At 42.7% G+C, this 10349-nt stretch overlaps 1 long non-coding RNA gene across 1 annotated transcript; it reads left to right on the forward strand.

The window, feature by feature from the left end:
- Window positions 1–1716: 1716 nt before the first annotated feature.
- On the forward strand, window positions 1717–9993 carry LOC140850555 (uncharacterized). Its single transcript, XR_012133489.1, has 3 exons — window positions 1717–2006; window positions 8624–8751; window positions 9394–9993. It is a non-coding gene; the product is annotated as an uncharacterized lncRNA (long non-coding RNA).
- The last annotated feature ends 356 nt before the right edge of the window (window positions 9994–10349 follow it).

Here is a 10349-nt window from a genome sequence, read left to right on the forward strand (position 1 = left end):
AAGTGGCTTCTCTTTAATAAAATTTCTTCTTTGTTAAGAACCTGACTTTCATTTCCAAAAAACAACTGGGGGAGAGGGGGACTGGGAGCACCATTTTTGTTTTCTTTGAAGGATGCAAAGATGCTTCAAGCTCTTCTCAGAAGCAAAGTATTAAATGTAGAGGTTCTCCTCTCCTCTACAGCCTCTCAGAGGAGTTACCCAACAACAAAAATGGACGGTTACATTCAAACTGCCAAGATTTCTTTTGGACTTAAATGAAGAAGCTCACCAACCTCCCCAAGCTACCAAATCCTGGGGAAGAAAATTTGACCCTAAATATGGAGGTCCTTATTGATATTATATTTGGTAAGCAACCCTCTGATTTTCTTAGAAGTAAACGAAGCTATAAAACTAGTGCAAATAGTGATCTGGACTTGTATCTTTGATCCCTAGAGATCTTAATCAGATAACAGTATAATAGTTCGAATCACAAGACATAGCTACTGTTAATGGAGCACTTACATGTGCCAGGCTATAAGCTAAGTGCTTTGTATTAAATACCTCATTTAATCTGTCTGAGAATCCTACAAATTAGACAGTGCTATTATTTTACAAATAAAGAAACGGAAGTTCAGAGAGGTTAAGTAACTTGCCAAGACCACACAGCAGTTAAGTCACAGAGCTGGGGTTTAAACCTACTCTGTGTGGTTCCCAATCCTGTCCATGTCAGTCCTCAGAACTTCCTCCAATCTGAGAAGGGAGAGATTCTAGTCAGACTTTGGAGGACTGAGGAAAGGTTCTATCCAGAGAGGAGCAGAGTTGAACTTGAGAAATACAGAGCCAGGGTCCCCTAAGCCCCTTTAACATAAGCAGGGGACCCCATTTGGGTGAAAGGTAATGACAGCAACCAGGCAGAAGCAGGCTTCAGAGTAGAGGTGGGGGAGAAAGGCCACCTGGCCACAGGTGCCCAAGGAAACAGGCAGGGTCAGGAGCAGGGTGTGATCTTCCTACAGGGACAGCTGGCTCAGAAAAGGAATCACTTCTTCCTTAGACTCTCAGGTTGCCTGCCAAGGCTGTTGCAGGACCTAGAACAATAGAAAAGTGAAGTCCAGAGCCCATGTTAGCCATGGGGAAAGGAGTTGCTGTCTTAACTGGCACGATATTTTGAATCTTCTGCAAAGCAGACTCTACGACAGGACTAGATGTGAGAGGGATTTATTGGAGAAATGTCTGTGAAGGAGGAAGAGGGGGGCCTTCGGTCTGCAATGCAGGTCTGGGCCCTGTGGAACGGGGGAAGATGGGGGATGTCTCAGACAGCAGTACAATTCCAAAACTGGTTTGGGGGGAGGCTAATGGGGACTCCTTGAAGCAGAGTTGCCTGTCGGAAGAGTCTTGGCTCTCTCAGAAATGGGCCTCTGAGAGTACCCCCACTCAGTCATTGGCCGGAAGCAGCCCACAGGAAGTGTGGCCTCAGCACAAACTCAGTGCTGGATCCTGCAGGGGCCCCCAGTCACTATGCTCCTCACAGCAGGGGGGCTGAGTGGTGCCATTTCAGTCCCCACAACTGGCTGTCTTCTGCTGGCTCCAAAACGTGGTAGGAAGCCCCTGGGGAACTCCTGGGACGTCAGGGGGAGGGGTTCATAGTGCCTGCACCCTGGAGTCCTTGTAAACGCATGGCAGCATCTAGCACAGGGATGGCACCAAGGCAATCCTAAGGGAATAACAAGCAGTTGAGGAGAGGTCAGGGGTCTTCATGATGAGCTACACCCACTTCTCAGTCCAATCCTGGTATAGCTAGCTAGTCGTGTTCTTCTGAGAGATTCCTACAGCATCTAGGAATTCCATCTCTCTCTCCCCTCCCTCCAACCTCCACTCTATTTCCACCCAGTCAAGCCAGCAGCCGGGTCGAGTTCACGACGCTCCTTCAGAGCCCAGGTAGAGAAATCTATCCACCTCTTGCTTGACGTGAACCTTTGGAACAGAAAGTCAAGCCTCCCTCCCTTTGGAGCAGAATTCCTCTTCTAAATGTAAGTTGAACGCCCTCAGTCTTTTTGAGATGAAGACCAGCTTCTGAACAAAAAATGGTTTTGATTATAAAATGAAGGCTGTTAACCAGTGAGATATGAGATTCGGGGCTCCACCAAAGGGGGTGTGCGGGGTCTGAGGCCAACCACACTGATGAGCAGGCTAAAGAAAATAGTGTCGTGCTCTGTTGACGCCCCTGGGCGATGCTGTGGCTGCCCTCCCCGGTGACCATTTCATTTAATTATTTGAAGGCAGCGTTTTATGGACTATTTGCCAGACCTCATGTTTGTTGGGGGCACCTCAAGTTTCAGACATTTACAGGCCTTGACTCTAGTAAAGATTCTCTCGGTTGCAAACACATTCACCTTGGGGTTCAGAGTGTGGGCTGGAAGGAGAAACCCCCAGACACAGGAGCACTGAAATACCCTGCTTCTAGAAAACCTTAGGAACATATTAGAAAAACTTCAAAATGAGGAAAACATCTACCGACAGTTTTTCTAAAGTTGGAGGATTCTGTCACTGAAATGTGGTAGTCCCTGTAGATAGCATCTGAAAGATAAGCATTCAGGGAAATTACAGAAAAGTTTCCCCATCAGAGAGCCTGGCATTGCCTTCCTTTCTTCAACGGAGAAAGAGCCCAATTTTCTGGCATTTGAGAATGAGTAATATTCAAAGATTTAGGGAAAATTAGTCAAATGCACCTTGATTATAAACACATGTACCCATTTCATTTGGCTATTTTAAAATGTGGGTTTTAACCAGCTGCCATTACTAGTGAGTGTATCGCTCGCCTGCTTTTCCTCTTCTTATAATAGACACGGCAGAAGGAAAGAAATATTTAGCCATTTGGATTGCTTTCCAGAGCAGGAAGAATTATTGAATATAAATTGTATCTTCCTATCTCATGAAACAAATGAAACCTTCTAAATTAAATAAAAGGAAAATTAACAATCAGGATTAGGTAAAAAGCATTACATTTCCTTGGGGCTCGAGTTACAAAGATATGTTTTTGTAAAAGAAAGAAAGGTCAGTTACCGCTATTAAACTTGTATATTGTTTTATACTAAAGTCCTTTCGGTGGCCTCTCTGAGGGACCGTTTAGTTTGTATTACACTCTAATAAACTCCAGGTGCACAGGACAAACTGAATAATCAGAACCCGATGGCCCAAACTAGTTAAAAATAATGTGGTACATTCCTGGTTCTCTGCATTTAATTTATTGTTAATCATTGTTATTACTTACATTTATTGGGTAGTTTTTCCAGATTTATTAGGCACTACATTTAACAGTGTTATCGCTTGTAACTGACCATCAGTGGAATCGAAAACATATTTTTGTAAAGACTCTTACCCTAATTAGTAAGTTGTTTCCCTTTGAGACTAAACAGACCCCCAAAATGACTGTGTTATTTTCCCCTTGAGTCGAGGGAAACTCTAGTACAAAAACTCACTTTTGCTAAAACCACCTGTTGGATGATAAGGGAAGGGGTATCATTCCAGGGACACTGAGGTGACCACCCATTCAAAACAGAAAAATGAAGAAGCTTATTCAACAGGTCAAGGGTAGTTTCCTTTCCCAGCGGAATGGGTGCCTCCTATGGGTGTACCCTCTAGGGTGCCAAGGAAGGACAGGGGGGGAACCTCTTCCACGACCTGCTGGAAATCTATTATCCAGAAGCAAACCTTGAGTAAAAGGGAAAAGTAATCTTTGGGCTGAAATTCACACTCAAATACAAATGGCTAATATTCTCTCAACCTTTCCTAAGAGTTCTTTTAGAAAGTGGACGAGGGGGAGGAGAATAACAGAAAGAAATATCAGAAAGAGGGGGAAGACAATGTGAGTCTTCTTGTCCCTTTATGCCCCTAATTTTGCTGATCTTAGTCTTGCCAGGCAGCAGTATCTCTCACAGGGGATGAAGCAAGTGGTTCAGCAGAGAAGACCTGCCCCCAGGGATAGGGTCTTTCCTCTGGCTCCATACATTGCACAACAGTGAACCTGAGCCATACCCAGGCTTGGAGCTCAGAGGGAGGCCTCCATTGAGGCATGCTGCAGCCACTAGTGAGCTCAGTGCCTAGCAGGCAGCGGCAAGGAACAGCAAGAATTGCTTGCTGAATGACTGAATGAATGCCAATTTTTTTCACATGCTTTTGCCTTTAATTGGAGCCTGTGGGGTCAAAGGAAAGACCAATAGTGGGAGGTAAGAATCTTAGACTCTAGTCCCCATTCTGCTGAATAACCTTGGGCAAGTCACTGACCCTCCTGTGAAACTCAGTTTGCTTTTCTGTAAAACAAGACAGTGTGGTAGTTGACTGACTACACTAAGACCCTCCCAGTTCTTCACCTCCATCATCCTAATCTGTGTTCTTTGTCAAGTGACTTTGCAATTCCTCTCACCTAAGAGGCAGACTCCATCTACCCACTCCTTGAATCTGGGCTGGTCTTGTAAAAATGAGACTAAACTAGAGGATCTAGGAATGTACACTCAGGTAATAAAACAAAGGTAATGAAATGAGAAGGAGATTAACATAACGGCCAGCAGAGTTGGTGACTTGTCTAGTCATTAGAACACAGCAGAAGTGACAATGTACCAGTTCTGAGTGGGGGCTTCCTGAAGCTTCGGTGTTTCTCTAACCTTGCATCATGGGGGATGAGAGATACATGGAGCAAAGCCGAGTCATATAGGTCTCCTCAGCCAAGGTCAGCCTCGACCAGCCAATAGCCAGCCAACCCTCAGACATGTCAATGAGTCCAGCCAAGATCAGCAGTATTGCTGACCTCAGACATGAGAGCAACAAATGCTTGTTATTATGAGTCACCAAATTCACAACTGTTTATCATACATTATTTTGCCAATACATAACAGATATAGATGGTGCCATTAATGATCTCTAATGTCCATTCCAGCTCCAAATTCTACCAGCTACTTAGAACCTAATCCAGTATGTGGATGAATATCCAACCTTAATTGTTTCCCCCATGAAACACTGGTGGGTCTCTTTATTCCCTGGGCCAACTTTAAATACAAAATGATAAGCCCTGTCCCGCCCTGTAAATCTCATAGTCTGTGCCCCTCACAGGGGTATGTTCAAGGATGAACTGAATATCCAATATGGAATCACTTTGAGCTATTCAAAAGGCAGGCTCTGTTGTTAGTTAATTCTTAGCTATTATAAGGCTACATCTTCTTAGGGATCTCATTTGGAAGCCCCCTAAAGTGACATCAACTTAGAAGACAAGTAAAAACATCAAGTAGCATTGTTTATAAACCCCATTTGGGTCTCTTGCAAGATATCCACATTAAATCCTCTAAATTGGTAGTTTTGGTTTTTAGTCACTGTAGAGCAGCCTCTTTTGGTGCCTCTGAGGGTATATTCTCACTTATTTTATGTTTTTGATCCAAATCCTACTAACCCATGGTTTAGCTGCCTGTAACTAAAGGAGAATGTAAAATAAATTGAAGGGGCAGTGAAATGGAAGAGACAAGAATGAAGAGAGAATTGACTCTATTCGCTCACTTTTCATTCAATAAATATCTAACAAGTATTGATTGTGTAATAAGCTATATTTGGCCCTAGGATTCTTTGGTGACTAAAACCAACCCAGGCCTTGCTTTCTTAGGGATTGGGGGGGTACATGTTAGGGGATAGGAAGACACTAAGCAATTATTTATAAGACTGTTAGAGTGCCAAATCATTCATTTGAAACCTGGCAAATACAGGAAATGCATCAAACATTTATTCTGCCTTTCAATACAAATTGCATCTTTGGGTAACAAATCGAAGTTGAAGGCAAGTTTCTTTTTGGAAATATTCTAGCTAATAAAGAAAAAAATATCAATTAGATGTTGCCATTTTGCAACATTTACAATGAATGAATAAATCTAGATATTGAGCATCAGAGACTGTTAACACCGAACAGAGAGACAGCCAGACATTATATGCCTCCTGATAGAGTACACATCACTTTCTACAATGTAGTCTTGCCAACAAACAGTCAAAAAAATTTTGAATCTTAATCCAATCAAGATTTAAAAGCCAATTCTCAATTCATAGGAGACTCAGAGAACAGAGGAACAAGTTCCATTACACCAAGGGGATGCAATCAGCAAAATATAGACTGTGGGAAACTCTACAGAACAAACAAGCTGAGTTTTTTCACAAATAAATTGCAAGGGGAGAAGAAAGAGACAGAGGAGGAATCTGTGGATAAACAAAAACTTATAAGACATAATCAAAAATGACACTAAACTAGAGGATCTAGGAATGCATACTCAGGTAATAAAACAAAGGTAATGAAAGAAGAGCTCCAGGCAGAGGGAAGAGCTTGGGCAAAGGTCCTGAAGTGGCAAGGGGCACTGATAATCACATTGATATGTACCTGTTATGGGACCTGGAGATTAATGGCAGGTCTTCCAGGAAGTGCTTATTACATAGGTGAATAAATGGGACTGGAGTTCACTCACAAGATGCATTCATTTGTACTGCTGCTGTAACAGTTTACCACAAACTTTATCACTTAAAACAAAATGAATTTATTACCTTACAGTTCTGTAGGTTAGAATTTCAACACAGGTCTTATGGGGTTTAACTCAAGGTATCTGCAGGACTGAGTTTTTTCCTGGAAGCTCTAGGGGAGAATTCATTTCCTTGCCTTTTCCAGCTTCTAGAGGCTGACCACATTCCTTGGCCTGGATCCCTGTTCCTCTAACTTCAGAGCTGGAAAAGGAGGATTGAGTCCTTCTGACATTGCGTTAGAGGAGAGGAACTTCTCCTCTGCCTCTCTCTTCCACTTTTAAGGACACTTGTGATTATACTGGGCTCACCCAGATAATCCAGAATAATCTCCCTATTTTCAGGTCAGCTGATTAGCAAACTTAATTCCACTTGGAACCTTAATTCCCCTTTGCCATGTAATATAACATATTCACAGGTTCTGGGGATTAGGACTTGGACATTTTAGGAGGCCATTATCCTGCCTACCATGCTAAGGAATGTTTACTGAGCAGCTACTATATGCCAAATTGTATCTGGGTTCTAGGCATGTAGGAGAAGATGAACAGATAAGGGTCTTGGGCTCTGGGAGTTTGCAATCCAGAATGCAGAGGAATTAGAGTCCACTGTCTCCATTTATCTGCCCCACAACATTGCTCTGTTTCTAGTTGGTTTTTTATATGAAAAAAATATATATACCTAAAAATTAAGAGTTAAAAATCTTTTAAAGTGTCCTGTGCTTATCTCTGGAATTCAATTTGACTAATTTTTTCAAAATATTCTGAAGCATTCCTAATATAAAACTTTCCTGCTTCTGGTTTCCAATGGAAATTTATTATTTGAGGGCAGACTTTTAAACATGTCACTCTTTGCCAACATGCCTCAGGGTACAAGTACAATAAATAAAGGGTATATTGAAATAGAATATTTCGAATAACTTGCAGCATCATTAAAACATCAAATTAAATGAGCAGAAAACAAACAGATTCTAGTTTCCTTGTATAATCAGATATTCTTCATTAAGGGCTCTCAAGTGGACTGTAATACCAGCTGTACCAGCTGTAGCTTCCCAGTTAAGTACTCGTCTCACTAGCCAAAAAAAAAAGAAGGAAAAGAAGTGGAAGAAAAAGGGGAAAACACATCAGCCTACCAGACACTCCAAGTTTACTTTGATTTGTCCAAGGTTTAATAAGATCTCTGAAGGCAAAAGTAGATCCTCAGTCCGAATCCTAAATCAGGCTCTGTTAGCACAGTCAGTGACCATCGATAATTTCTGGCACTTAAGAAGAGAATGCCTCCCACTCAGTATTTAGAGTTCAGAGACTCACCCAGTGGTCCAGGGTCTCAGTGGTGCTCTTGGCATTTGGGGTGGTGCTTCAGCCCCAGAATCTTTAGCATTCACCCCCCTCTCCCCACATACTCACATGCTAAATGTCAATCACCAGGTCAAGCAAAATTGCCTCCAAACATTTCTAATTTCTCTCCTGAGGTGGGAAGTACTACCCCATTTCCAACAAAAGGCCTTCCCAGCAGCCTCAGTCCATAATGAGTTTGTTCCTGGAGCGCTGGTAGTGTGTTTTGCTCATGAGAGACTGAATGTAATCACCATCGTAGACTGTCAGCTGGTGTCATGTAGATGCATCCTGCTGCCTGTGGTTGGATGTCCATTCAGCTATGATGATACCCCTATTCCAGCCTTGTGGATGGCTTGGGATCTGAGCCAATGGCCCAAGGGGAACTGGGGTGTGGGGTGCTTAGGAGCACAGACCAGGAGTCAAGGGACCTGGGTTTCAGTCCATGCTCTGCCACTTGCTTGCTGTGTGAACTTAAGCAGTTACTTTACCTCTCTAAGCCTCAGTTTCTTCACCTAAAAGTAGAATAAAATCTCCAATTTATCTCTGGGATTGTGAAAAGACTAGATGAAACAATATATATTAAGCACTTACAGCCAAGCCTGACACTTAGCCAGCACTCACTGAAGACCATTTATCATCAGTTTTTATTATCAGCAATGATAAAAATGAAACAGTGCTTCAAAAGTGACATCTTAGGCAATTTCCTAATTATTTTATATGCAATAGATACTCAGTAAGGTTTAATTTTTCTCTTCATCTTCTCTTCTTCCTAGGAAGAAAATAATCTCCAGGTCTCAATTCACTGCTTCTTACAGTTTACTGGAAATTTATTCCTGCATTGATGCAACATGAAACCAAAAGGATCACGTATCATTGGCCCAAGAAAAGCAGCATGCTGAAGGTGCCAGCGGTGCCTGGGGACCTGATGACACATGGTGTCCTGAATCTCTGTTAATAGCACTGTCCTCCCAAAACCATCTTTGATTTTTCTCACCCACTTTCTCCTACCCACACACCAATCCAGAAAGTATGACTTCCCAAATATATCTTGCATCTCTCAACTTTTCTTCCACTCCTCTGCCGCTACCCTAGTACAAATACCCTCATTACTCATCTAGAATTTTGAAGTTTTTTTCTTGTTTGATCGATCCACTCTTCCTGCCTATTCACCTATAAGGCAGCCAGAGAAATCCTTTAAAAATCAGATCTGCTCTTCACTCTCCTACTCAAAAATCCTCCAGTGCTTCATCATTGCCCTTAGAATAGAATCCCAAGGCCCCATGTCATCTAGTTCCTGTCTACCTCTCTGGACCTCATCATCACATACCGTGTCCCCCATAGCCACTCTGTTCCAGAAACACTGTCCTTTCTTTGATCCCCAAACAAACCAAACTCTTTCTCTCTTTGGAAGCCTTTTCTTGCTGCTCCCTCTGCCTGGGACATTCTGCACCCAGATTTTTGCATGTCTGCCTCCTTTGTATCACTTGGATCCTAACTTGGATGTCACGTGCTCAGAATGGCTTGTTCTGTGCTGTCCTCCCAGCACCCAGAAGGACGCCTAGGACATCGTAAGCATTCCCCAGATGTTTATGGAAGAATGAGTGAATGAAGAGTTGAAACAACTGAATACTTTTTTATGGGATGACAACCATATCCTAAGTAAAGATCATTCTTTCTATGAGGTTTTTCATGTAGTTTAGGGAGAAATTAATCTGTCCCCTTAAAACACCCAGCCAACTATGCCAGAGAAAACCAGAAAGCATGACTTCTCAGCAAAACAACAGGCTGAGAGTCATACTGCTTCAAGCAGATGAGGATGCATGCCAAATGCCTTAGATAGCTTTCAGAGTTCAGCAACCACACTGTCGACAACAGCCAAAGAAAATGCTACAGCTCATACCAAAAGAGTATCTGCAGCTTGGGCTGACATTTCAGCACAAATTGGATTACTCTGTCCTTCCTGGAAAAGCATGATCTGGTCAAATAATGGGACAGTATTCAATTAGCAAGATTCCTGGTTGGTCTGAAAAGTGTAGGGAAAGTGGCTGACTTTTAGAGGGAGCCTTGTGACACAATGAAATCTTCCTCCCGCTGCCCAGGCTCACCCTAAGTTTATCTGTCCCAGGAAAGCAATTAAATGACATTCTTGACAACTGGACAGAGACTCTTGTCTCTTGGTCAGCATGTTATCTACCCCAGGAGGAATTTCCTGGGTGGTCTGTTTGAGATCAGAGTGTGTCTCACCAAATGTACATAATAGACATTCAATTGATTCGGTAATTTCAATCCCAATTTTAATAAATGGCATCCAAACAGAGGTAATCACTGAAGAGAAGGGAGAGGATTAGGTCACCCTGGGAGGAAGAAATGCAGAGGAGGCGGAGGATGCATGGGGGGAAAGGCAGGAGGCAGCCGAGGCATCAAAAGAGGAGGCAAAAAAAAAGAGTGGGTGGTGAGCCTTAAAGAGGCCCCAGCAGGTCCTATTGGCTGTTCTAATAT

Source organism: Manis javanica, chromosome 7, assembly GCF_040802235.1.
Source record: "Manis javanica isolate MJ-LG chromosome 7, MJ_LKY, whole genome shotgun sequence".
Taxonomy (NCBI): Eukaryota; Metazoa; Chordata; class Mammalia; order Pholidota; family Manidae; genus Manis; species Manis javanica.